At 46.7% G+C, this 27,554-nt stretch overlaps 1 long non-coding RNA gene across 1 annotated transcript; it reads left to right on the plus strand.

The window, feature by feature from the left end:
- The first annotated feature begins 8,113 nt into the window (after positions 1-8,113).
- Positions 8,114-26,441, plus strand: LOC142777177 (uncharacterized). The gene is made up of 2 exons (XR_012887962.1): positions 8,114-8,230; positions 25,282-26,441. It is a non-coding gene; the product is annotated as an uncharacterized LOC142777177 (long non-coding RNA).
- The last annotated feature ends 1,113 nt before the right edge of the window (positions 26,442-27,554 follow it).

A 27,554-nucleotide genomic window follows, 5' to 3' on the forward strand; every position in this document is an offset into this window, starting at 1 on the left:
CGAGTGGTTAGGACGCTCTGCTTAGGATCGTGGTTACGCGGGTTAGAATGCCGCCTCATGAAGAGCCTTTCTTCGGCAGGAATTATTTTTTAGACATTTTGCTATCTGTTTGCTTCTCTCTGTACTTTTCCAACCCATCGGGGTTAATACAAGCTACTATAGTAGCGGAATGCTCTCAAATTCTGCGGCACACAGCTGTTTATGATGATGGCAGTGGCAGAGTGTGCTATTCACGGCATGGCTTAATTAGCATTGATGTTAACAAATATGTCATTTTGTCAAACATCTCTGACAATATGCTGCATGGCAGGCTTTCATGTCCTTTTGCCACCATGTTTCTTTACTTCGTGGTGTTCTGAATTGGGTCAGGGGCACAAGATTGGGCACAGTGGGGGACACCAAAACTGCCAAATGGGACCACTTAAATTGGACACTTGGTTGCGAGACCTTGTGTGTCCAGATGACGACCTGGCAATGTGTATTCACACCAGGCAAAATACCGGCGCTAAGTTCGCGGTATAGCAGTATTGCAGGCAATGATGGCGATGACGACAGCCTAAAAATGCGTGGTTTCGACTTAGTTAGTACTCCATGGCATACTTTTTGCGCAAGAAGTAGTTGATTTAGAAGCCGGAGACAGGTGGCGGGTGATCAGCAGCAAACGACGCGTTCTAACACTTAGACGCACTTTGAAACTTCGGGGCGAATGCAGAGATCTGTGAGCAAACTGCGAGTTCTGTATATTTAATTTTCAGAACTTGCTTCTAGACATTAAAAAAAGGGCAGCGCGAATTGACGAGCTAATTTACTGCTGGCATTATAGCTGAGGGGCTGACGGAGCATGAATGTTTTCCTCGTTTTTTTAACCTCTTTGATTAATGCGATGTCTTCATAATACGCTTATATTCCTGCTCCGGTAAAAAACGTGCCAACAAGATTTGGTTACATCGAGTTATTTTTGCTTTGAATTTTATTATTCATGTATTTTGCATTTTTGGTCGTCATTTTTTGTATATAATCATGTTATACGTGCAGGTGCTTGCTTTCTAACTTTGTTTTATTGCGATAACATTATGTGGACACTATCGACAGGATTTTGCCAGTGCCATCACATTCCGTGTAATGTCCAAATTGATAATATTACCCCCCTGCGTGCATTGTATACGTTCTACCCGCTGGGAAAAGCGCGCAAACTGCGCGAGTGGCGGTGACGAATGCGGCTGTAACAGAACGTCAGGGACTCCCATCAAGAATACCTAATTATCATAAAGCCCTAACAAGAGTTCCTAATTTAGGCATTTGAGCCAATACAAAATCAAGCTGCTCAATTTCTAACTTCAAAATGTGATTCTAGACTGAGCGCCACTAACATCAAAACTTCGATTGGTATTACCCCTCTGGCATCTAATCGCAAAATAGCTCTGCCTCTTCCATAAGCTCTGCTATATCTTTCTTCAATTACGCGAGAGCCTAATCATATCACCCATGAGACCATCACGACGTCTGTTTGATTGATACAGCGTTCAAGGCATTCATGGTTCAACTAACGCCTTCAACAACTCCTTGGATTTTAATTCCTGACTTCCTGGCTTCAGGAAGTCAGATTAGAATGCACTTCCTGACGTTGTTCCTGACGATATTGTTCTTTAAAAAAAGTTGTGTTACATATGAAGATTTATCGTTAAAGCACTACTGTCAGCAGTTCGAATAGTAATCCTGCTCATTGCGCGCTTATCTGCCTTTTTATTTTCAGTTTTTTTTATCGTTCTTTGTATGTGTTTCTTGTCTTGTTTTGTTTTTCTAAGGAGTATATATGGCGATGCCTCCTTGGTACCCGGAGTTACCTTTTGTTTCAACCCCTTATGTAACGCCCTATGAAGGGCTCTAAAAGTAAATAAATGATAATGGTGATCATAAAATGATTCGACCCATTTTCGTGGCACGGAGGGCGTATGCGATAACGTCCCCACGCGTACGAAGCCATCCGCCGATTGCTACTCAAGCAGACTGAAAACTCGCCGTACGTCTTGAAGAAGCGCAGAACAACGCGGGTGAGGGGGTTTATATCGTTCTAGCATCAACTGTGAACTTTGATCATAAGGGCGTGGTCGCGATCGCTGGCGCGCGCTACCTCGTCTAGCATCAGCCGACTTACCGCATGCTCTTCTATCTGCAGTACTCTTAAGGGAAGGAGACCATGTGAAACGTGCAGCTTTCCCTGTAATGGCAGTGGCCTCTTAAACCAGTGTTTTGTTGTCAAAACTTGCCTGAGATAGAATTCAGAATTTATACCTATCAGCCTTACTAAGTGTAACGTTACAAATTGTTACCGTCACATTCATCGCTTTGATGTTGCGGTGACGCAGAAATTTTTGGAAAATTTGATTGCTTCAGCGAATAAATATATACTGCAGTGGAAGCAGATAACCTGTGTTTGAAATAAACAAACAAACAAACAAATAATTAAATAAAGCTAAATTTAGCAGTACCTTTAGCCTCAACAGTCTAAAAATGCAGGACACCATTTCCCTGGCGCAAAAAGAAGCCAATGATTGGGCATTCCTTATTTAGAACCCGAGTAGATTTTTTTACTTGCTTGAAATGCTCATACGTGATTGTATTTATTTATTTATTTATTTATTTATTTCTCTTACCTCAAAGGCCTCGGCTTAAGGGTATCACATGAAGGGTGGTAAAAAAATTACACTAACAGATTCTTGACAAGTTCTTCTTCGAATAGTACCGAGCTGGAGTGGTGCACGGTACCGGCAGAGAGAATGTTCCAGTCTTTGGGCGTCAGCACGAAAAAGGACGATGACTGAGCTACGGTCCAGTATGAGGCGGGTGAACGGCTTTGGTGTGGTTGAGGCTGCTAGAATGGCGATGAGCTGGAGTGATCACAGATGTATGAGGGGTAGCCAGATTGAATTAAAAAATTAAAAAAAATAAATCTGAAAGATTTGAATTTTTTCAAGGTAGCTTGATTAAATTTATAAAAAAGACAAAGACGAGTGATTTGGCGACGAAGAGCAAGATTGGGAAGGTTATTATGAGATTTTAGCTCCTTAATGCTGCTGTTAAATGAGTAATCGGAGAGGATAAACCTGGTCGCACAATTCTGAGAAGATTCTAGTGTTATAATTATGTTATATTGATGGGGATCCCATATGGCACATGCGTGTTCTAACTTTGGTCACAGTAGATTGTTATATGCTAATAGTTTTAAGGAAGATGGGGCTAGGCGTAAGTTCCGGCGTAGGTAGCCAAATAAACGGTTAGCTTTGTTAGTTATATTGGTGACGTGGGGCAACCAAGAGAGATCAGCGGTAGTTCAATGCCGATGCATGTATAAGAAATAACAGATTGAATAGGGGAGTTACAAAGGAGGTATTGAGGTGCATGATAGTCTTTTCTGTGGTGAAAAAAGAGAAGAGATATCTTATTGACATTTAGGGGCATACGCCAGATTGAGCACCAGTTATTTACGTGGTTTAGCTCAGATTGAAGCGCTAGAATGTCGTTATTGTTGGGAATCGGCAGATAGATGACGCAGTCATCTGCGAATAATTTGATGTTAGATAAAATATAAGTAGGTAGGTCGTTGATATATATTAAAAAGAGTAGAGGGCCAATTACAGACCCTTGAGGAACCCCAGACCTAACATGAGATGACTGAGAAGAATGAGTGTTCACAAAGACAAGTTGTTTTCTGTTAGTCAAGAAATCTTGGATCCACTTTAGTACAAGTGGGTGAAGGTTCAGGTGCAACCGCTTAAGAAAAAGTCTTTTATGCGGAACCTTGTGAATGACCTTCCCACAAACTAGAAATAAAGCATCTACTGGTACGTTCACATCTATGGCAGAGCTAATGTCATTAATAAATATTGCTAACTGCGTTTTACAAGAAAGTCCTTTTTGAAAACCATGCTGATATAGGTGGAAATATTGAACAGAAAGAAGAAAATTAGCTACGTCTGAGTTAATGATATGTTCCATTAGTTCGCAACAAACGCACGTCAATCATAAGGGTCGATAGCTGTTAGGGAGGAAGAAATACCTTTTTTGAGGACAGGAAAAAAATCTTTCCTGCTTTCTACTCCTGTGACGCCACGCCAGCTGACAATGACTACTGAAAAATGCTCTGAAGAATGACACTACATACATGTTTCGTACTTTTTGGTATTTTTGAGCTTATGTTATAAACTCCTGCAGATGAAGATAATTTAAGAGACTCAATAGCCTTTTCAATTCCTGCAGCACAAATAATGAGTTATGATATGGGCGGATGATCAAGAAATGGAATATGAGGCAGGATGCAGTCAGGCTGTTCAGTGAAAACAAAACAAAATGCTGGGTTCCGAACATCTTGTACACTAAAATCAGGTATCACGGAATTGTACTTATCACGTAGTGATACCGATTTGGCGGGTGTCGGGTTTACTATTTTCCAGAAACGTTTAGGTATATTTTTCAGTATGTTTGGAAGGGTAGAAGAAAAAAAAATTGGCCCCATATCTGCATGTAATCTTCAAATGTCGTCGAAAGACGATAGTCTTGCGTGTGGAGAGAGTGAACAAAACGTTTATTTGATGTTCTGCGCAAGAAAATCGGTGAATGGTATTCCGGAGGCGCTCGTTAGATTGCCTCTAGCGTGCAGCGGAGGCGAATGAGCGCATCAAGTCACGTCACACGTGAGACATGAGCGCCATCTGGCAGTTTTATTTCGAAAACAAAGCGTGTGGCCCTGAGATGGGCGTGCGTGCCAGTCTCAGTGGTGATCAGGTGTAGAACGCAAGGCGACGAATAGGTGCCACCACCGTGTCGTCTTAGCAAAGCGTTGGAAACACTCGCTTCTTCGTGCAAGCGTTGCATGGTCAGCGCAGCGTAATAAGCGCTATGGTCCTTAGAATTACTTATGTATGGCTTTTCTAATAAAAGATGGACATGCAGAATATATACGTGTTGTTATGGTGCCTCAGATATGCGCAATATTTGCTTTTTAATTGACAATCGCACACATATGAATGCTGATTCTTGAGCAACATTGGTGAGCGCTGCGGATGGGGTCGGCCGTTCGGGGTATCGGCTGAAGCTGTTTGGAGTACCCAGTCCCAGTTCACGGTAACGGTGGACAAAAAGACAAATGTACAGACAGACAGACCAAAGTTTTTACGTCGACGGTCCCCAAGAAAGACTATCGTCTTTAAAAATATGCTTTGGTTTAACAGCAAAACACTGAAACTCTTTTTCAATGCCGTGGCACTTCTGCCAGGAAAGGCGTATTCAGTGATCTTGCCTGAAGGATTTTTTTTTTCATACGTTTGAGTGATGAATTGAACCACGGTGATTGATTGATTGATGTGTGGGGTTTAATGTCCCAAAACCACCATATGAGTATGAGAGACGCCGTAGTGGAGGGCTCCGGAAATTTCGATCACCTGGGGTTCTTTAACGTGCACCCAAATCTGAGCACACGGGCCTACAACATTTCCGCCTCCATCGGAAATGCAGCCGCCGCAGCCGGGATTCGAACCCGCGACCTGCGGGTCAGCAGCCGAGTACCTTAGCCACTAGACCACCGCGGCGGGGTAACCACGGTGAACTGGATCTCTCAGTAACCGTTATAGTAGAAATATAGGTTTATGTTAGTTTCTCAACCTTTTTTTAAAAGGCACCATTTTTCCTCAACATTTCGTTCGGAAAAGTCACTGAAGAATTCTCCCCAAAAATTACCCAAATTTGTCATTAATTGCGTCGTAGTTACCTTGGTCGTAAAGTTTAATTACGTTTTATTCTTCGGTGATGGTGGCAGCTGATACTTGTAAGTTACATGAACGACTACGTGATCACTCAAGGGAGTTCGATACGATATAGAAGTAACTTTGTTAGGGTAATTCGTTAGGAATAAATCAAGAAGACTTGATGTATTATTTGTCAGGCATGTTGCTGTAGTGATAACTAGCAATAAGCCAAAAGTCAGACAAAAATTTACAAGTCTCTTTTAATGCTTTGTTCAGCTGTTGTTGATGAGAGATCACTGATACCAGGGAAATTAAAAGCACCTAGCAAGAATGATTGTGATAATCGTGCATTGCTGTATCTTCCAGTAGCCCCGCCGCGGAGGTCTAGTGGCTAAGGTACTCGGCTGCTGCCCCGCAGGTCGCGGGTTCGATTCCCGGCTGCGGCGGCTGCATTTCCGATGGAGGCGGAAATGTTGTAGGCCCGTGTACTCAGATTTGGGTGCACGTTAAAGAACCCGAGGTGGTCGAAATTTCCGGAGCCCTCCACTACGGCGTCTCTCATAATCAAATGGTGGTTTTGGGGCGTTAAACCCCACAAATCAATCAATGTATCTTCCAGTAAGTAAGCGAAGCGCTTCGTGGAAGTCAGCCGTAAAAGATACGTCAGCGTCGGGAGGATGGTAGCAAGTTCCTATGATAACGGGTGTGTAAGATAAACTAGAACAAACGAATAACAGCTTTAGGCGAGAAGGAATTTCAACCACGTAGCACTGAAGACGACGGTGGGTGGCAATCATAACACCACCACCTCGCTTGATATCACGATCCCGGCGAAAAACGTTAATAGAGAGGAAGAACAATTCCAACTCACTATATTGGATAGATGAATGTAGCCATGTTTCTGTCAAGGCTATAACGTCACAGCTGGTGGTATCGATCACGTTTCGCAATGTGTCTCGTTTCAGAGTGAGGCTTCTTATGTTAGTATAGATAACGCGCAAGTACTCTATATAATTACGCCACCGCTTGAGGTTGCTGCCTTCTAGCTTTGATGTTTGTGGTATAACCTTTTGAGAAGCATAAACACAATTATCAATAATAAGTTTGTTGTGACGCAGCTGGTATGAAGCAGACTTATCTTTTGCAAATGCTGCCAGATTTGTACGTGCTATTCTGGTGTTGTGCGAGTAGTCTTCAGAAATGCCGATTTCTGAATCCTTCAACTTCCTTGCGCATGAGAGGATCTGTTCTTTATCCCTGTAGTTACCAAGACGTACTATGATGAGCCGATTTTTATTTTGCCGAAACCGCCCTAACCTATGTGCTCTCTCAATGTCTCGGGGTAATATGGCGACCCCAAGGTTAGTTTCGCAGACAGCTAAACCTAGCTTCTCCAAGTGTGCCCACATCTGACGTTCAGCGTCAACGATGCCAAAGAATACAACATTATTTCGGCGAGATCTGTCTTCAGAATCATCTATTCTAGCTTCAAGATTTGCGACATGATTTGTGATGAGATTAGTCGTTGTGCAAAGGCTGCCAATATCCGTAGTAAGCTGTTTATCGAAGAACAGTCGCTTTCAATCTTCGATAATCACCCTTTTATTTCGGAGAATGCTTGTTCATTTTGGGCCAGCGTGGCAATAATTGACTTGATTTCATCAAGCAAAAGTGCCTGACTTGATTGTATATCTTGCCCCACCGCGGTGGTCTAGTGACTAAGGTACTCGGCTGCTGGCCCGCAGGTCGCGGGTTCGAATCCTGGCTGCGGCTGCATTTCCGATGGAGGCGGAAATGTTGTAGGCCCGTGTGCTCAGATTTGGGTGCACGTTAAAGATCCCAGGTGGTCAAAATTTCCGGAGCCCTCCACTACGGCGTCTCTCATAATCATATGGTGGTTTTGGGACGTTACACCCTACAAATCAATCAATTGATTGTATATCTTGTAAATCTGACATAATGTCACCATTATGTTGTGTATCGCCAGATCGCGTCGCAGGACCTGGATTTTCTTCGACACATCTAGCAAGAAGTAACAACTGTGGAATAACGCGAACACAATCATGCGCAGTCAAAAGACACTGGCCAGGGCATGGCAGTACTACTAACCCCAAATAACGAGTGCGCCGTGCGAACGGTGATAAAACGTTGTTTACCTACACAAAACGCAATCGAAGTCGTTTAGCGCATGTCATCGTAACAGTATTGCCATGCCCAATCAAGATAGTAGCGGGATGGCCGAGCTTTATAACCTCGCGGTGTGATGTCACCGCAGACCCGGTTTCACGTGATTCTTTGAACGAAATCGGTGGTGGGCGTGGCAGATCAAACGGTTGTGGTTGTTTCGGAGTGCATGAGCACCGGGCAGAAGGCGTCAGAACGCCCACCACCAAGGCAGTGCGCTGGTCCAGTGAAGTGTGACGCGTTAATACGTGGAAGACCCAAGCCGATGACACCAAGGTTCCGGAGGCAGTGCAGGGCACTTCATGGTAAGATGTCTGGAGAACAGCCAGCAGATAGATCTGCACAAAAAGCCGTCGAGGTCGTCTAGAGCAGGTCATCGTAGCAGTACTCCCATGCCAAATGAACGGAAATTTACCCTTCCGGTTTCATGCGGCGTTGCGACTCTCAAAACGGTTTTTTACGACAAAATTCTTGCGCACCCACGCAGATTCACGAAAGATGCACAAACGCAGGAATTTCATATTAGAAAAAATGATACATGACACTTTCTTTACAAATGATGCTAAATATATGTGCCAGTAGATGGGAGGACATTCTTCGACGTCATTTCTGACGGGTTGTATTTTTGTAAATACGTGAATTCAGAGTGATTTGTGCATGTGCGTATGAATTTTGTGCAAGTGCATCTTTTGTGAACCTGCGCACATGCGCAAGAATTTCCTCGTAAAAAAAGTTTTGAGAGTCGCAACGCCACATGAAACAGGAAGGGTAAATTTCCGTTCATTCTTTTTTTACAGGATGAACTACCGTGGAAGCAGCGCCCGTGCATACCAGCGCTACAGATTGACTTATAATTATTGAAGCAAACCCTATACCCTCACCCCCACTCCCGCCCACACTCACACTGACACACCCGCCTAGTCAGGGTTCCCTCAAGTTCTACTCGATGGTGCCACTGTGGTTTGAAGCCCCTTTTCTTAATATTGTAACGGTAGGATGAGAACGACGAAGAAGACAAAGAGGAGGACGATGTTGTCAGATCTGTGAGCCAACTGGGCGCCATCTTGTCCACCACCGAGTTTATTCCTCGTTTTATAAAGTAAAGTTATTCTCCCGTAACATCATTGGTGGGAGGTGCGGGGTACTCACTTCACGCAAAACGGAGCTTCGTAGCGGGCGCCTAGTGGTCTCCCCCATGGCGACTGCAGTCAACAATGCCGACCCTTCCCCGTCTACCGTGCCTTCTCCAACTACGTCCGTGCTTTCTCCAACTGGACCGTCAACCCTCATCTTGGAGCCCCCGAGAGATCCAGGTACCTTTTCTGGCACTGATGGCATTGACGTAGAAGCCTGGCTGAAGTCATACGAACGAGTGGGTGTACGTATGCGATGGGATCCAACGCTCATGCTGGCCAACGTGATTTTTTATCTCAGAGGTACCGCAAAGGTCTGGTACGAGACGCACGAGGAAGAACTGACTAGCTGGGAGTTATGCAAGCAAAAGCTCCGGGAGCTATTTGGCAGGCCTGTGGGAAGTCAACGCGCCGCCCAAAACGAGCTCGCACGTCGAGTTCAGACGTGCACCGAATCATACCTCACGTACATTCAGGACGTGCTCGCTTTGTGCCGCAAGGTAGACTCGCAGATGTCCGAAGCCGATAAGGTTGGCCATATTATTAAGGGCATAGCAGATGACGCCTTTCACCTTCTTGTGTTCAAGAATTCATCTACGGTCCACGACATTATTTCTGAATGCCGGCGCTTTGAAGAAGCGAAGAGCCGCCGTGTTCTCCACCAGTTTGCCCGGCTTCCAAACACGGCTGCAACGTCCACATGCGAAGACCCTCGCCTGCCTTCTACGGAAAGTCCCGGTGACGTTGTCCGTATTGTCCGTCGGGAAATAGAAGCCGCAGCTCCACTCGTGTCAGCTTCCCCCAACTCCGAAAGCTATCACGCCACCGTCTCTCTCATACAGACCGTCGTGAGGCAAGAACTGGCCAACGCCGGCTTAAACGTCTGCTCCATTCATCGTCCAGACTACGCCACACCAAATCCACCCGTGACTGTCCCGCCCAACCGACGTTTTTCTGCCAGCCCACATTATCGCGACCCGGCGGTATGGCGCACCCCAGACGACCGGCCGATATGCTTCAATTGCGGTCGTATAGGCCACATTTCGCGTCACTGCCGTGCTTGGTCCAGCTCTGCTCCGTGGCCTCACCCTCCGCCCCATTGCCCACCTGTCTGGAATTCACGCTCATCACCGAAAACAGAGCCGCTAACGCCTGAGAATTCCTCGCGCCCCCGATCCAGCCGCTCCCCTTCGCCACAACGCCGTTTCTCCCGCTCGCCCCCATCTCGCCGATCGCCGTCCCCAAGCTCGTTCCGGCGTTCACCTCCGGAAAACTGACGGGAGCAGCTCTTGGAGGTGATGCTGCAATACCGACCAGATCCCAAAATCCTCTACTGACCTTGCCCGCACATCAGAACCTTATCAATGTTGACGTCGACGGTGTACCTACTACAGCCCTCATTGACACTGGCGCACACGTGTCTATCATGAACGCTGACCTTAGAGCACGGCTGAAGAAAGTCCTTACTCCTGGCCCAACTCCTGTGGTCCGAACGGCCGATGGTGGAAAAGTCGCCGTAATTGGTGTGTGCTCAGCTCGCGTCAGCGTCGCCGGACACCACACATCAGTTCTGTTTTATGTTTTAGAACACTGCCCTAATGACATAATTTTGGGCCAAGACTTTTTGTCTGAACATTCGGCCTTGATAGACTGCTCTGCCGGTATAGTGCAACTCGCTCTACCTAATGTTGTTGATCCTCCAAGTTGCCCTCCAAGTCGGCTTTGTTCTACAGAACACCTGCGTCTCCCTCAACGAACAGTAGCTTACATAGGCGTCTCCCCTGTTCCACCTGTCCCAGACGGTGTTTATATTGTGTCCCCCAATGTTGACGTCCTGCTTTCGCACAACGTTGCGTTTCCTCACACCGTCATCACTATTACGGCCAATGCATCCTGCCTACCCTTAGTGAATTTTTCACTATGTACACAAGTCCTCCCTCGTGGTATATCTCTAGCCGAGATCGTGCCGGCGGCAGAGTGCCATATTTGCACTCTAAGTTATGACAGCATCCCGAGTGCCGAAAAAACTTCGTCTACTCCTCCATCAGACCAAAGTGTGTTAACCAAGATGATTGCCCCCGACTTGCCGAAAGAACAAGCTACCGACCTGCGTTCCCTGCTTGCATCTTTTTGGGACATCTTCGACCTTGGCGACCGCACACTCGGCCAGACGTCCGTTGTTAAGCACCGGATTGATACAGGCGATACGAGTCCAATCCATCGGAGACCCTACCGTGTTTCCCATGCAGAGCGGCGCATCATCCAACAGGAGGTCGACAAAATGCTTTCTCGGAATATCATCGAGCCTTCATGCAGTCCCTGGGCGTCCCCTGTTGTACTTGTAAAGAAGAAGGACAACAGCTGGAGATTTTGCGTCGATTATCGCCATTTAAACAAAATAACGAAGAAGGACGTCTACCCTTTACCACGCATAGACGATGCCCTGGATTGCCTTCACGGCGCAAAATATTTTTCCTCCATTGACCTCCGCTCTGGGTACTGGCAGATTGCCGTTGATGACATGGACCGTGAGAAAACGGCGTTTATCACTCCCGACGGCCTTTACGAGTTTAAAGTGATGCCATTCGGTTTATGTAATGCGCCCGCCACATTCGAACGTATGATGGACGCTCTGTTGCACGGCTTCAAGTGGTCCATCTGCCTGTGCTACCTGGACGACGTTATCGTTTTTTCGCCTTCTTTTGCGACGCACCTTGAAAGGCTATCGAAAATCTTATCTGTCTTTCGTAAGGCGGGCCTGCAACTCAATTCGGCAAAGTGCCACTTCGGCCGTCGTGAAATTTCTGTCCTCGGACACCTCGTTGATTCCGTGGGGGTTCGCCCTGATCAAGATAAAATACGCGCAGTAAGAGATTTCCCTGTACCAACCTGTACCAAAGACGTTCGCAGTTTCGTTGGCCTCTGTTCTTACTTCCGCCGCTTTGTTAAAAACTTCGCCGACGTAGCACGCCCTCTCACTCAACTTCTCAAAAAAGACGCTGGCTTCATTTGGGGCCCTGAGCAAGCAGATGCGTTTCAAAATCTAGTGTGTCTGCTTACGTCTCCGCCTATCCTCGCCCACTTTGATATTTCATCTCCAACAGAAGTTCGTACAGACGCAAGTGGCTATGGCATCGGTGCAGTCCTCGCCCAGAAACAACAAGGACGAGACCGTGTTGTTGCTTATGCCAGCCGCCTTCTTTCGCCTGCTGAAAGAAAATATTCAATAACCGAACGGGAATGTTTGGCACTTGTTTGGGCAGTCGGTAAATTTCGTCCCTATTTGTACGGCCGGCCATTCACAGTAATCACAGATCACCACGCCTTGTGCTGGCTTTCGTCCCTTAAAGACCCTTCAGGCCGTCTTGGCCGTTGGGCGCTGCGCCTTCAAGAATTTGATTACTCAGTCCTGTATAAAACCGGCCGCCTGCATCAAGATGCGGACTGCTTGTCCCGGTATCCTGTCGACCCTCCAGACGGCGACTCCTCTAAAACCACCCTTCCTATCGACGTTTTCTCTCTATCCGCGTTTCATGACATTGGAATCGAGCAGCGACGAGATACTTTCTTGGACGGTATTATCCGAAGGCTCACATCGGAGAGGCCCGACCCTTCCCTTCGAATGTTTGAAATACGTGATGGTGTATTGTACCGTTGCAATATGCGTCCTGACGGCCCCGAAAGACTACTCGTCGTTCCCATTCAATTGCGTCACACTGTTCTCGCCCAGCTTCATGATGCACCTACAGCGGGTCACCTCGGCGTGTCACGGACCTACGACAGAGTTCGCCGGCGCTTCTTCTGGCCTGGCATGTACCGCGACGTCTGCCGTTATATTGCAGCCTGCGACCCTTGTCAACGACGGAAAAAACCAAATGCCCCTCCGGCCGGACGTCTTCAGCCACTGCACATCCCACAAGACCCATTCTACCGTGTTGGCGTGGACCTGCTTGGCCCTTTTCCTACGTCAGCTGCGGGTAATCGGTGGATTGCAGTAGCAACCGATTATGCTACCCGATACGCGATCACACGGGCCCTTCCAACCAGCTGTGCAACTGACGTGGCCGATTTCCTTTTGGAGGACGTCATCTTACATCATGGCGCCCCTCGACAACTCCTTACCGACCGAGGCAGCTACTTCCTTTCCAAAGTGGTTGATGACCTCCTCCGCTCCTGCGCCACTAAACACAAGCTCTCGACTGCTTACCATCCACAAACAAATGGTCTAACGGAGCGCCTCAATCGCACTCTCACCGACATGCTCTCCATGTATGTCTCCGCCGATCACCGCGACTGGGACACTACGTTACCGTTTGTAACATTCGCGTACAATTCTTCCAGACACGACACCGCTGGGTTCTCTCCTTTTTTTCTGTTGTTCGGCCGTGACCCTGCGCTACCTTTCGACACCCTCCTGCCGGCCGGACTAAATGACAAGTCTCAGTACGCTCGTGATGCAATAATGAAGGCCCAAGCGGCACGCCAAGTTGCTCGACGACGCTTACTGGACTCCCAGGACAATCAGAAGAGCGTATACGACGCCCGCCATCGTGACGTCCACTTCACACCCGGAGATCTCGTTCTGTTATGGTTCCCCTCGCGCCGCGTTGGACTTTCGGAGAAGTTACTCCCACGCTATTCAGGTCCCTACCGTATCTTACGCCAAGTAACTGACGTCACATACGAAATCACCCCTACGGACCCCGCCATCCGTCACCCTCACACTGACGTAGTGCATGTTACGCGACTCAAACCGTATTACTCCAGTGCCTCCTGATTAGCACCGGGTCGGTGCTCCAGCCGCCGGGGAAATCATGTAACGGTAGGATGAGAACGACGAAGAAGACAAAGAGGAGGACGATGTTGTCAGATCTGTGAGCCAACTGGGCGCCATCTTGTCCACCACCGAGTTTATTCCTCGTTTTATAAAGTAAAGTTATTCTCCCGTAACAATATTCTGTAAACCCAACTGGGCAGAGCAATCACAGTGAAGTGAATAAGATACACAATAAGTTCTGGTTGCTCTACAGCGGGACAAGCAATAAGTGCCCAATGTAGTTTTGGTTGAGAGTTCTGGAATGGTATACGTCAAAATCAGCGGCAAATTCCTTAGAAACGTAGGCAGTTTACGAAGTGGTGCCGTGCCTCTATGGTCCGCTTTAAAATACGAACAACATAAGCAGTGGCCAGGCCGATGGGCGTCTATAAGAGAACTGCATGCAAACGATAAGCGTGTCACCGCTGAATGCACTGAAGTGTTACGCTGGTATCAGGATTCAACGTGTCTAGAAGTAGTCTATGGACTGTTTCACCCACCGTTTCTTCGAAAAAGTGCAGAAACCAGAGCCGCGTTGATTCCAACCAACCTCGTACCACGTTTTCGCCGTTATACTACAAATAAACAATGAGAGGGAGCTCTTTGCTAACTACTGCAGACGGTGCCAGCACCAAAAGCCTTAAGCTTGACCGCTTTAGACAAGTGTGACTGAGACTGTACGCCCCTAATCGCTTGCCCCTATGCGCTTACCCCTAATCACTCACTCGCGAAAATATCTGCAAAGCAATGCGTCAAGCTGCTTTTGCTTCCTATTGAAACGCAGCTTGAAACAACCGACGTTGTGTTGCTAGTGTTGGTGGTGTTTCGAAAAACCGTCCTTACCCACAGCTGGCGCACATAAAAAATAATGAATAAAAGAAAATAAAGTTCCTTTTCCAACCTGAACTTTGAACCAGATTCCTCAGGTATGAACGTGAGTACGTTCAACACTGACTAAACTTGTCCAATGTGAACTGAAGCGCGCAAGTCCGATCTATACCGCTGACGCAAATAACTGTTCGAAAGCAGTACATTTGCTAACGGTGCTTCTCTAAAATATTCCTTGTTAGAAGACTAAACATCCGCTGGACAACGCGTGAGGTCGACATTAGGAATTACGCATGATTAGGAAAAGCAGCAAGGAAGAAGTGGAAAAATTCAATGTGCGAGATCGTGGCCATGTGATGATATAAGCTCTGGTTCTTCCACATAGACGAGTGAGAGAAGGGCGGGAAACCCCTATGGTCACCTAAGAGGAGGGGGGTGGGCAAAGTCTGCCTCATAGATTGACTTCATAGGGGAGGGGGCCGCTGCGATGAGCCTTCACACCCTCTGAAGGGGAACGCCAGGCACGCCTATGCTCGTTTGTGCATAGTATGTAATTAAGGTAGCACATGAATGAATTGTGCCGCTTTTTTTCTCTCCTTTTATTATTCCCCTCTACACCCTCTTTCTTGCCCTTATTTCCCCATCCCAGTACTCGGTAGCAAACCCGATGCTAATATCTGGTTAACCTCCCGGCTTTCCCCCCATTTCCCCACCCAAGTACTGGGTAGCAAACCCGGTGCTAATATCTGGTTAACCTACCGGCTTTCCCCATTTTCCCCCTCCCCGGTACAGGGTAGCGAACCTGATGCTAATATTTGGTGAACCTCTCGGCTTTCCTCTCCATCTCTGTCTCTCTGTCTCACCAATTTTCTGGTGTGGGTACTGTACCTCGGCAAGAGCAAACGCGGTAGGTGGACCCGATGTTCGCCACGGGCGTCTGTCAATCACACTGGTTGACGCGTGAACTCGGGTACAAACTTCTTCATTGAGAAAAGCTTAAAGTGCAACTCGTTACTGTTATAAAGGCAGTGTGACGGCCGAGCGATTTATATGTTGAAGTCTCAGCAGCAGCTTTCTTGCACATGAAATTATTTCGTAAACCCTCACTAGTTCTGCAAGGCTCGAGTCATCAGTGAATTTCGTGATCACCTTGCTTCTTCCAGCTATTTACGTGGCTCAAAGACCACTCAGCTTGCCCGGTCAGCTTTGAAGAGAAAGTGATTTCAGCTTGTTTCAATATCGATTTTATACCAATTATCTAGGTGTCATTAACGCCAAATTCAAGTTATGTCCTAAGTATCATTCTTCTAACTACCATGGCTTTTATTTATTCCTTAATTAAGACAGATCCAAATTTGTACAACACTGATTAGCATAATTTTTGCTGGCATGGTCTTAATCAAGATGATCTTAGTAATATAGAATCAGCTTGGCTTAATTAGCGCGTCTATCATGAGCCTTGTGCTGATTAGTATGTTGTTAGGTCGGCCTTACCTTGACAATGAGTTTTTAGCATGGTATTTGTAAGAAGTGGCTTAATTGGCTCGGTCCTAACCTGACTTTTTCTAATTATCTTTATCATAGCACACCCTGGGTTGATTGATTGATATGTGGTGTTTAGCGTCCCAAAACCACCAAATGTATATGAGAGATGCCGTAGTGGAGGGCTCAGGAAATTTCGATCACCTGGGCTTCTTTTACGTACACCCAAATCTTAGCACACGGCCCTATAGAATTTTCGCCTTCGTCGAAAATGCAGCCGCCGAAGCCGGGATTAGACCCCGCAACCTGCAGGTCAGTAGTCAAGTACCTTAGCCACTTGACCACCGCTACTTGGCGCACGTCCTGACTTAGTTAGTGAGGTATACTCAGCAGCGAATTGCTAATCAGTTCAGCGCACGTGCGTGGGGAACGAGCATGTGAAAAGGGCACGAAGAGTGCCCTCTTCACATGCTTAGTCTTCACATGAAGAATGGGAACGAGCACGAAGAGTGGGCGTGCCGGCCAACTAATGTGCTCGATTATACAGGCCATCCTTAATCCCCTAGTTTTTTGTTTCTTGCTAAGTACCGATAATTGGTGAAGCACCACCAATGAATCTCACTAGATAACGCTAGTTTTCGGTAGTCATGTTTTTCCTAACGCTATTCTAGTGCCTTGTGAAACGCGCAACCGGCTTACTAATGACGGAGGATCACCGAGAGGAGAAATGACACGCCATGTTCGGACATTTTCGCGCTGAAAGATGCGTGGATAATGTGCTTAGACCTACATGGCTTTCTAATACTTCGAACTTTAAAAGACAATGGCGGCAGACACTAGCTTCACGTAAGAGAGGGCAGGTGAGAGGAGGCAGTTGTGGTTATTTAGGAGAGGAAAAAAGTCTGGGGACTTTAGGCCGATCTGAGGTAAAGCCGAAAAGACGACGGGTATAAAGGATTTATTTGATTGATGTGTGGGGTTTAACATCCCGAAACCAGCATAATATTATGAGAGACGCCGCAGTGGAGAGCTCCAGAAATTTCGATCACCTGGGGTTCTTTAACGTGCACCCAAATCTGAGCACATGAGCCTACAACATTTCCGCCTTCATCGGAAATGCAGCTGCTCACAGCCGTGATTCGATCCCGCCACCTGCGGGTCAGCAGCCGCGTACCTTAGCCACTAGACCACCACGGTGGGGCGTGGGTATATAGGAAGCCACTTGCAACACGTAGGACAGACCGGACGCCACTTCCAAAAAGGTTTATTACAGAAAAAATAGGCAGATCTCACGTACAGTGGAAATCGGTGATATGCGAAGCATGAATGAGAAATTTTGATATGTCACTTTAAAATCAGCACAATGTTACGAGGCGGAGGTAAACGATGCCGTGCATGATTTCCGTGTCATGATTATCATGTTTGGATATGTCGTTTACCTTCGTCATCTATTCACGTCACGTGATACCAAACTCCGTATATGTGGAACTAGCGAAACGGCCGTAAGCATGCTATAAGCGTGGCATGTTGTCATGTTCTTACATTACATGTGCATCAGGATTATTATGTGTGCACTAGTCATATATTTCGTCATCCATTGACGTCACGTAACACCAAATTTGGTACATGTGGAGCTAGCAAAACGACCGCGTGCGCATCATGACGGGCCCAATATACTCCAATGTAGCGTTGACGCGCACGCACGCTGGGCACAGCGACGCTACGTTAGCGAAACGCGAGCGCTAGATAGACCGTTTCGGTGTTTGTAAACAAACTGGCTCATGCCAAACGGCCTACCCCAGCAGACTTCCGGTGCGGCACTTCCGGCAATGCTTTTTCAAAAATTCCAGCGGTGTTTTCGTGGTGTGTTTGAGTTTGCTACTGCATCATTTCTGGCGCATTCCTTAAGGTCTAGCGGCTACATGAAGGGGCTAAAAGTAGCGCACGGCAGGTGCAGGCATGGCCAGCTGCAGGTAACACGGCTCGCGTGGCCGATGGGGGCAGAGCAAAATATTCGTCGTGGCGTTCTCATGAGTGCGGTTCTCTTCTCTGTGTTACTTCTGATATTGGTCGAGTCTATACAACTAGAAAATGGATAAATTGCACGAGAAGTTTGTGAGTTAACTTAATTGGGCCAGTTGGTTCTGCCTTTCGACAATGTTGATTGATATGTGGGGTTTAACGCCCCAAAACCACTATATGATTATGAGAGACGCCGTAGTGGAGGGCTCCGGAAATTTAGACCACCTGGGGTTCTTTAACGTGCACCCAAATCTGAGCACACGGGCCTACAACATTTCCGCCTCCATTGGAAATGCAGCCGCCGCAGGCGGGATTCGAACCCGCGCCCTGCGGGTCAGCAGCCGAGTACCTTAGCCACTAGACCACCGCGGTGGGGCCATTTCGACAATGTTGATGCGCTTTCAAGATGCGAACCTAAAATTGACCGCGCACACCTGTCTTTTTTCCTGTCCGCGTCTTTTAAGTACACCCACACCGTCGACATGCCGGAGAAAAGTTGCTCGATTCATCGTGAAGTTGCTATATTCAGCTTTTCGACTGGAACTGAAAACCTTCCTTCTGTGAAACCGCGAACATATTTGTGTTTTTGTCGAAGTACACAACCTTTCAAGAGGCACTTTTTTAAAGATCAGTGGTAATTGGATTTACTCGTGATCCGAAGTGGTAGACTGAGAAATTATAAAACTTACTGATGTGATGACGTCAACTGTGGCTTCAAGCTCACGCGAACTATTTTGTTTACTCTCGAGTAAGATATTCATGAATCAAACTTTCAAATTGAAGCTACTCAAACATACATGCCATGTTCACACCCAAAAGATAAGTTAGCTAGAAAGCGGCAATGTTCATTAAAGGTAGAAAGACTAGCGTTGAGTCATTTGCTCGCACAGACGAGAGCCCACTCGCTGGCGTTGTTTTCAAAAAAATCAAATGACGACAACGAAATAGGGACACCACGATGTACACTGTGCGGCGATTCATGTTAAGTGCGGCTACATTGCCTCCTGTGTTTTTAGAACAGTACACATCATTGATATCGCCCGAACTATAAAAAAAACACCATTAGGATGGATTTTCAGTGTTAGCTTTCACGTTTTGCTACTCATTTCAGGCGTTAGTACACCTATCTTCTGCGGATAGAAGAAGACAGTGACTGATGTGGTCCCGGTAACTGGGGACCTACGACTAGTCTAACGTCAGAAGGATCGCCTCTCTGCCCCGTTGAGGAAGTAGGCGGAACAAACCTACGCGATCTTAGTGGGAATCCAGTTTTCTCGAATGATCGCTGCAGCGCAGGCGCTGATTTTATTGTCATCGGTCAGAAAACCGAAAGTTTTGAGTAGCATATAAAATAATTCAAGCATGTAGACTGCATCCTGGCTTGACACAGCTGTGCTCGAGTTGCCAGCGCTTCATCGGAATAATTTTATGCGCATGAAACATCGGAACACAAGCAGCCGCGGCCGGCAACAAACGCAAAAACAAGTTAAAGCGGAAGTCTTCAGGGGTGATTTTTCAAACAACACACAATGTTTCCAGAGACCGACAGGCTCTGGCGAAACCATCTATAGTCTGACACCAGGCACGACCACCGTCTGCTGGCGTGGCCCGACGCCAACCAGCGCGAAATGCGACACGCTGCATTTCGCGCCGATGCAATAGAGTATCATTACTCTATGTCGATGTGTTACCCATACAACGCTGCGTCTCCCTCTTTTCGTGAGGGAGGGACGCCGAACGTGGTGAAACGCGCATAAGTCAAAGCAACGCAGAGTGGCGCGCGCCTGCGAGTATATGGCAGGGCCGGCGCCTCGCGTGGCAACGCCGGCGTGACGCGACAAAATGAACGCCGGTAAGCATGCGCACCGCGTCATGTTTACATGTATTGGCGCCTTGACTGTGGCATGTAGTGTTGTTGTTCTCACATGACACGCATCTCATGATTATTATGTATGCACCAGTCACATACCTTCGTTATCCATTGGCGTCACGTAATACCTAATTCGGCATATGTGAAGCTAGCGAAACAGCCGCGAGCGCATCATGTGTGTTATGTAGTCATGTTGTTACATGACACACATGTCATGATTATCATGTTTGGATGTGTCATTTACCTATGTTGTCCGTGTCGCGTAATACCGAGTTTGCTATAGATGTTGAGCTAGCGAAACGGCCGTGAGCGCATCATGAGCGTAGCATGTAGTCATGGTGTTACATGACACGCATATCATGTTCATCATGTTTGCACCTATATCGTACCTTCGTCATCCATTCACGCCCCGTAATACCAAACTTGGCATATGTGACGCTAGCAAAACAGCTGCGAGCACATCATGAGCGTGGCATGTAGTCATGTTGTTCGATGACACGCATGTCATGATTTTCGCGTTAGGGTCTCAATTGTGTCCGCAATGCAATCATGTCATACCATACCAGTTTTGCATCGTGAAATGTTAACGAAACCACTGCAAGAGCTTCTTGACTATGAAATGTAAATCATGACATTAATGACATACATGTCATGATTTTCATGTTATGATTACTCAGATATGTTCTTCTACTGTCATGTTATGCCATGCCAAGTTTGGTATCGATACCATCATCGAAACGGCGAGGAGAGCTAAAAGCCGTAGGCGGCTAGATAAATACAGATAGATAGATAGATAGATAGATAGATAGATAGATAGATAGATAGATAGATAGATAGATAGATAGATAGATAGATAGATAGATAGATAGATAGATAGATAGATAGATAGATAGATACGCTGTAAGTCGCCGAAGTTCGCTAAGAAATGCTTCGCATTTAAAAACAAAAAATCGGGTGTGATTTTATGCAGAAGCATTGTCAAGTTTCATCACCGCGCATTATTTTTGAGCTATCCCAAATCTTCCTGCGATAAATATATGGAGGCCACACTAACGCAATGATCACCTGATTTAATATTCTTTTTTGCCTCATTGGTATATGTGTCCCACAAATCTTGACTTTTGGCCGTCACAAAACATGCACGAAAATTAGGTACACACTTGCAATCTTTGTAATGTGTTGCCACATCACTCTCTCTGCCATCGCTAACAGTGTTGAAACGCTTTATGGGCCTGTCATTCAAGGACTGCTCAGTCTGGCACACGCACTTTTTGCCACATAGCAGGGGAATGGCGTAGACCACGTGCATCAACCTGGCACACGACATATATACTTTCGTGGTTTACGGTACTGGCTGTCTGGAGGCCAGGATTTGTCATTCTTCACAATGCATACGTTTTCAAAAGTGCAAATCACCTTCACATATTCCACCTTAGCATTCTTTCTCAAGTTAGGGGACATGCGATAAACACACGATACCCTTCCACTGCAGTGGAACAGTGATTATGGTGTTAGGCAGCTGACCCGAAGATCGCGGGTTTGATTCTATTGCGGCGGTGGTTGAATTTCGATGAAGGCGAAATGGTATATGTCATATAATACTGCTGGTAATAAGTACGACGTGTTACGCAAAGGAAAGTTTATTTTTTTATCACTTGCCAGTGATTACGCTGACACATGACGTGTCTGCTGTTATTGACTATCGTGAGCAATATGAGCTCGAACACGCGAACACGTGTCGAATAGCCTCAAACCCTACATCGGCTGATTTGCAGCGGCCGCTGTCGGAAGCACAGTGGAAAGGACCGCGCGCTTACACTTACTGTTGACACTCCCTCCTCGATATCGTTGCTGCAAAACGCAGGTTATAGCGTGTCAGCTGCTAGTGGCTGCCGTCGGTGATATGAACTCACTTCACCGCGCACATTCACAACCGCAGTTGACCTAGCTATGAAGCTACAAAAACATCGACTGTGACGTAGCGGCCGTGATGCACAGGCCGTGCTTTAATTACATCTAGATGGTGTTCGCTGAGCATTTTTATACGCATCCTTGTTTTCGATGAAATTTTCATTTTGTGTTATTATTGCTAGCGGCCAAAGGCATGCGATAAACTTCTGTTTAACAGCAACGATCACGCGGATATGGTGATGCGGGAGTGCCAACAGTCAGCGAAAGAGAGCCTAAATTTCTCCTCCAGTTTTGGCAGCGCCATCCTCGTATCACGTTATCTGTATTTTGAGGCTCTTGGCCACGCACTCGCGCGTTTGAACTCATATTGCTCACGGTAGTACATACGAACGAACACATTTCCATAAGAATGTGACGTGTTCTCGGCTATTTTGTGCCGATCGGATCGAATGTTAACGCGGGACATCATCAGACACTTTATTTGTTAACTTTCAAACATTGCCTTATCATTCAGTTGGTGTTCTTTGCTATTTGCATATGAGTGTATATTTGCATGTGTGTGCTCGGGCGTTCTATTTTTCATGCACTTAATTTTGTTTTCCTTTAAGATAAGTGCTAAACGTTCACTCAGACTAAGGAGTAGCCGGCGCCGTACTTGTGCGCTAAAATGTACTCATATAACATATCAGTGAAAAAAACGTGAAATGGTAAAGGCCAGCGTTCTGTGCGATGTAAGTGCAAGTTAGAGAGCACCAGATCGTACAAAATTTTTGAAGCCCTCCACCCCATGCACCGTCTCTCATAATCACATAGTCGATTATGTACGTAAATACCCAGATAACATTAAAGAGGATAGTCTTCTTTGGGGACCTTCGACGAGAAAAGTTTGGTCTGTCTGTCTGCACATTTGTCTGTTTGTCCGCCCTTAATGGTACTCTGAACGGCACCAAACGATACCACAAACGGCCGACCCCATCCACAGCGCCCACCAATATTGCCCAAGATTCAGCGCTCACACTAGTATACGATAGTGAATTAAAAAGCAAATATTGCGCATATCTGAGGCACCATAACAACACATCAATATTCTGTATGTGTGTCTTTTACTAGAAAAAGCATACATAAGTACTTCAAGGACTTTAGCGTTTATCACGCTGCGCTGACCATGCAAGGCTTGCACGAAAAGGCAAGTGTTTCCAACGCTTTGCTAAGACGACACGGTGGTGGCACCTACCCGTCACCTTGCGTTCTACACCTTATCACCTCTGAGACGGGCGTGTATGCCGCGTGCTTTGTTTTCCAGGATAACTGCCAGATAGCGCTCATGTCTCACGTGTGATGACTTGATGCGCTCATTCGCCTTCGCTTCACGCTCGAGCCACTCTAACGCAGCACCTCCAGAATACCACTCACCATTTTTCTTGCGCAGAAAGAACATCAAATAAACGTTTCTTTCACTCTCTTCAGACGCAAGGCTATCATCTTTCGACGATATTTGCAGAGTAACATGCAGATACGGGGCCAATTTTATTATACGGTATCATAACTGCAGTTTCTAATACATATGACGTTGCTCTTGGTCCACTCCGCGGGTTCGCAATTGGTTCGAATTTGTTAAAAAACAGTACAATTAGCAAAAAGCCTCCTTTTCCGGTAGTTTATCTTGTAGTGCCATCATCACCATCGTCATTTTTTCCATCACCGTGCCGCGTCTCTCGCGCAGCTGGCGCGAGCTCGAGCTGCGCGAGAATGAGAACGAGCTGACACGCCTGGCGTGGCGGACGCTGGTAGCCGACGTGGCTCCGCTTCAGGCCTGCAATAAAGTGGCGAGATAGGCACAGCCCCATCGGCCGCCTTCGACGTCATCTCACGTCTCTCTCGCCGCTACATTGGTGACCCGGACGTGATGTAGCGACGAGAGAAGAGAGACGTGAGATGACGTCGAAGGCGGCCGATGGGGCCGTGCCGATCTCGCCACTTTATTCCAGGCCTGAAGCGGAACCACGTCGGCTACCAGCGTCCGCCACGCCAGGCGTGTCAGCTCGTTGTCTAATTCTCGCGCAGCTCGAGCTCGCGCCAGCTGCGCGAGAGACGCGGCGCGGTGATGGAAAAAATGACGATGGTGATGATGGCACTACAATCTGCTTGCCGAATTTCTCTGCTATACGATACGGAGAGGATTTTTCGAAAACATCGCAAGCAGAGGTTTATGACACCACACTTCACAAGTATTGAATGATAGCACCATGATAAACAGCCGAGCATTATAATTATGCGTTTCCTTGGTGATTAGCTCCGGACATCCTGTTTAAGGCGGTCGGTAATATCTAATCTCAGAGGCCACAGTGCTTGCTGATTATTATAAAAAATCATGCGTTCTAACGCTGGGTTCCACGGAGCTCAAAAGTTCCGTTAAAGACATTTGAGGATTCCGTTAGTCGCTAGGAAGAATGCAAGCTGCTTTCGCTTTACCTCCATTAGCAACTACTTGATTTACTCATCAGTAAATTTGCATTCAATTTCGCATTTCACGAAGTTATCAAACACCACATCTGCATGCATGGTGTCTTTGTCTAGCGAGAAACTCACGTGGTAGTAGCACTAAAGACTGGTCGTCGAGCGCATGCCATGACGATTGCATGAATTGACGATCCGTGTAGCCAAAACGCGCAGATAACTGATAATTCACGCTCGTGAGCGTTGAAACAAGTTCAAACGACGTTAGCAAGCATCTCTACGCTTTATGCGTGGCTCATGGCACGTCAGCTTTCACGTGGTGCAGTATAAATACATGGTGATTTGCCATTGCTCTATGCCGGTTTTGTCATCAAAACTCTCAACGAGTGCTCTGATGCGTGCAACAGGCGTTGCTTTGTGCAGGCTGTGGTGTGATCGACCCATTAGGCTTAGCTTTACGACCAGTGTCGCGGTCGACGGCTGTTGCGCTGTGCGAGTGGCATGCCCCGTTTTTTGTTTTGCGAAATGTAAAGCAAGCCTATTTACGTGAGGTGCATCGTCTGCGTGAACACGTATTATTACAGTGTGTGGTACCTGAAGCCTGCAGTGCATGGTCTGCGGATGCTGTATACGTGTGCGGCGCGGGGGGGGGGGGCGCAAGTGTATGTGTTGTAGGGAGCTCTGTATACATCTGTTGTAAAATAATAACGGAGCAACGTGGAGTGTGCCGCACTCTATAGAAGAGGAGGAAGCAGAAGAGAGATAAGGGCATGCGCATGTGGTTGGGGCAGTTCACCGCTAGAATTGGCAATAAACAGACGTCTCTTTTTCACGTAGGGTGACGAGTTGATTCGCTACATTGTTGGTGCCATGAAACCCGGGACTGTCCCTCGAAAGACTTCCTGTCACGTACAGCCAAGGCGAACTCTGACCACCTTCGAAAGAAGCGCGGCTTTATCAGATCTGGTGTTCCCCGAGCCTTGGCACTTCTAACGAACCTCCTGCAGCAACAAGATTCTGACGCCTCTCAGATTAACAGCCACATAGATTACCTAAAGGACAAGGAGGCGGTTCTGTCGAAGCTTGATGACATCATCCTTGTGAAGATAGATGAAGAAATTCTCGACCACGAAGTAGGAACGGCGCAAGAATACAGCAAGAAAGTTTTCTACGTGATATCGCGCGCCACGTTCTGGCTTCAAGAACGTGAGAGGATGGCCAGAACGCAGGCTCAAGCAACTGAGCGCGGGCCCAGCTGCCTCAGATCTCTGAACTCCACCGACTCAGCAGGCCAGGTGAGAGAGTAGCATCAGCGTTCAGTGAAACTACCGAAGCTACAGATACCGACTTTCGATGGTAGTTCCATGCATTAATGGCGGTGTTTCGGGGACCATTATGACGCGACCATCCACGAGAATATCGAGCAGCCGCGCACCAAAAAATTTAAGTACCTCCTCACCAACTTAACCGCGAGTGCGAAGCGAGCTGTCGAAGGCATCGGTCTAGCGGAGCAAAATACGACCTTGCAATCAAGACCCTCAAGGATCGCTTTGAACGCCAGGATCTGCTTGTAAACGAGCATGTTGAACACCTCCTTGCGCTAAGCTCCGTGAAAAGCTCGTCAGAGGTCTCAAAGCTTAGTCTTCCACGTTGGTGCCTTGGAAGGCCTCGGAGTTGTGACCGACCTATATGTCATGGCCTTAAACCTTGTCCTGATGCGATGTCTGCCAGAGGATCTCCTCATTATGTACAGAAAAAAATCGAAGGAATCCAGCATCACCGGTACCCCTGAACATCTAACGCGGCTAGCCGTGAAGTCACCTTCGACGCGTGCGATTTATTATGGGCCCCCTGGGAGGATGTTGCAAAATAATAACGGAGCATCGTGGAGCGTGCCGCACTCTAGGGAAGAAGAGGAAGCAGAGGAGAGATCGGGGCACGCGCACGTGGTCGGGGCAGTTCGCTGCTAAAATTGGCAATAAATGGACGTCTCTCAATCACGTCTAGGTAATGGGTCATTTCGCTATAACATCAATGGCGATAGCCCTCAGTAGGGAAGAAAAAAGAACGGGTCATCGTGAGTAGTGCTAATACTGTGGTTGCACTCGTCGAGAGGCGTTATAACTCCCCTCCTATCATGCCTCCCCCCCCCCCTTTTGATTGACTTCATGCACAAAATTAAAAGTGTTCCCCAAGATCACACGTCTGAGAACCCCCTTTCTAAAAGATGCTTAGTGGAGGCCTTAAACACTTGAAAATGAATATAAACTGCACAATGCCACTAACAAAATATCAGTAGTAAACGTTTCTGACGCTAATACTGCATGTGTGCGCTTCTGAACTCTTCGGAAATAAACAAACGTAGGCAGATATCTTTAGTTTGAAGACTACACCCTACTCTTTTGACCACCTCTGATATCACACCACATTCCGTCGTAACCAATGAAACGCCGCGCGCGCTGAGGGATGAATTTCACCTTTTCGTACTGTTGATCCACTTAATTATTTATTTATTTATTTATTTAATTATTTATTTTACTCTAAGGGTGCATAAAGGCTTTCCAAGGAGGTTGAGTAATAAAAAAGCAATAAAAAGAAAAAAATAGAGCATAGAAATACAACGAATTAGAGTACATGCTCATACAAAAAGGTATTATTGGCTGAATATATAAATGGTTAATGCAGCCTTGAATGATGACACGTCCTTGAGGCAGGCGATGGAGGGGGAAGGTGGTTACACTCGGCGCTGGTTGTTTTTGACACAAAGTTGTCTAAAAACATTAGTGTGGCAAAAAGGAATGGAAACTTTATACTGATCAAGACGCAATGGTTTGTATGAAAGCCCTGAAATGACCTCTTGTTTAAGTGAATTGTTTTGGTCGATAATTTTTTTAAAATGAAGGACTAGAAATTTTTCTTCGAAGCTGACAATCCATTAGTCAGAGGTTCAATTCATTAGTGAAATGCTGTAGCTGTGCGGGAATAGTTTGACATTATAAAATGTGTGAACGCTTTTGAACTGATTCAATGATAGTTGTTAATGTCTTTTGACCAGGGTCCCGAAAAGAAGCATACTGGAGCTTTGGTCTTATCAGTGTTTCGGAAAGAAG

Source organism: Rhipicephalus microplus, chromosome X (genome assembly GCF_043290135.1).
Source record: "Rhipicephalus microplus isolate Deutch F79 chromosome X, USDA_Rmic, whole genome shotgun sequence".
Classification (NCBI taxonomy): Eukaryota; Metazoa; Arthropoda; class Arachnida; order Ixodida; family Ixodidae; genus Rhipicephalus; species Rhipicephalus microplus.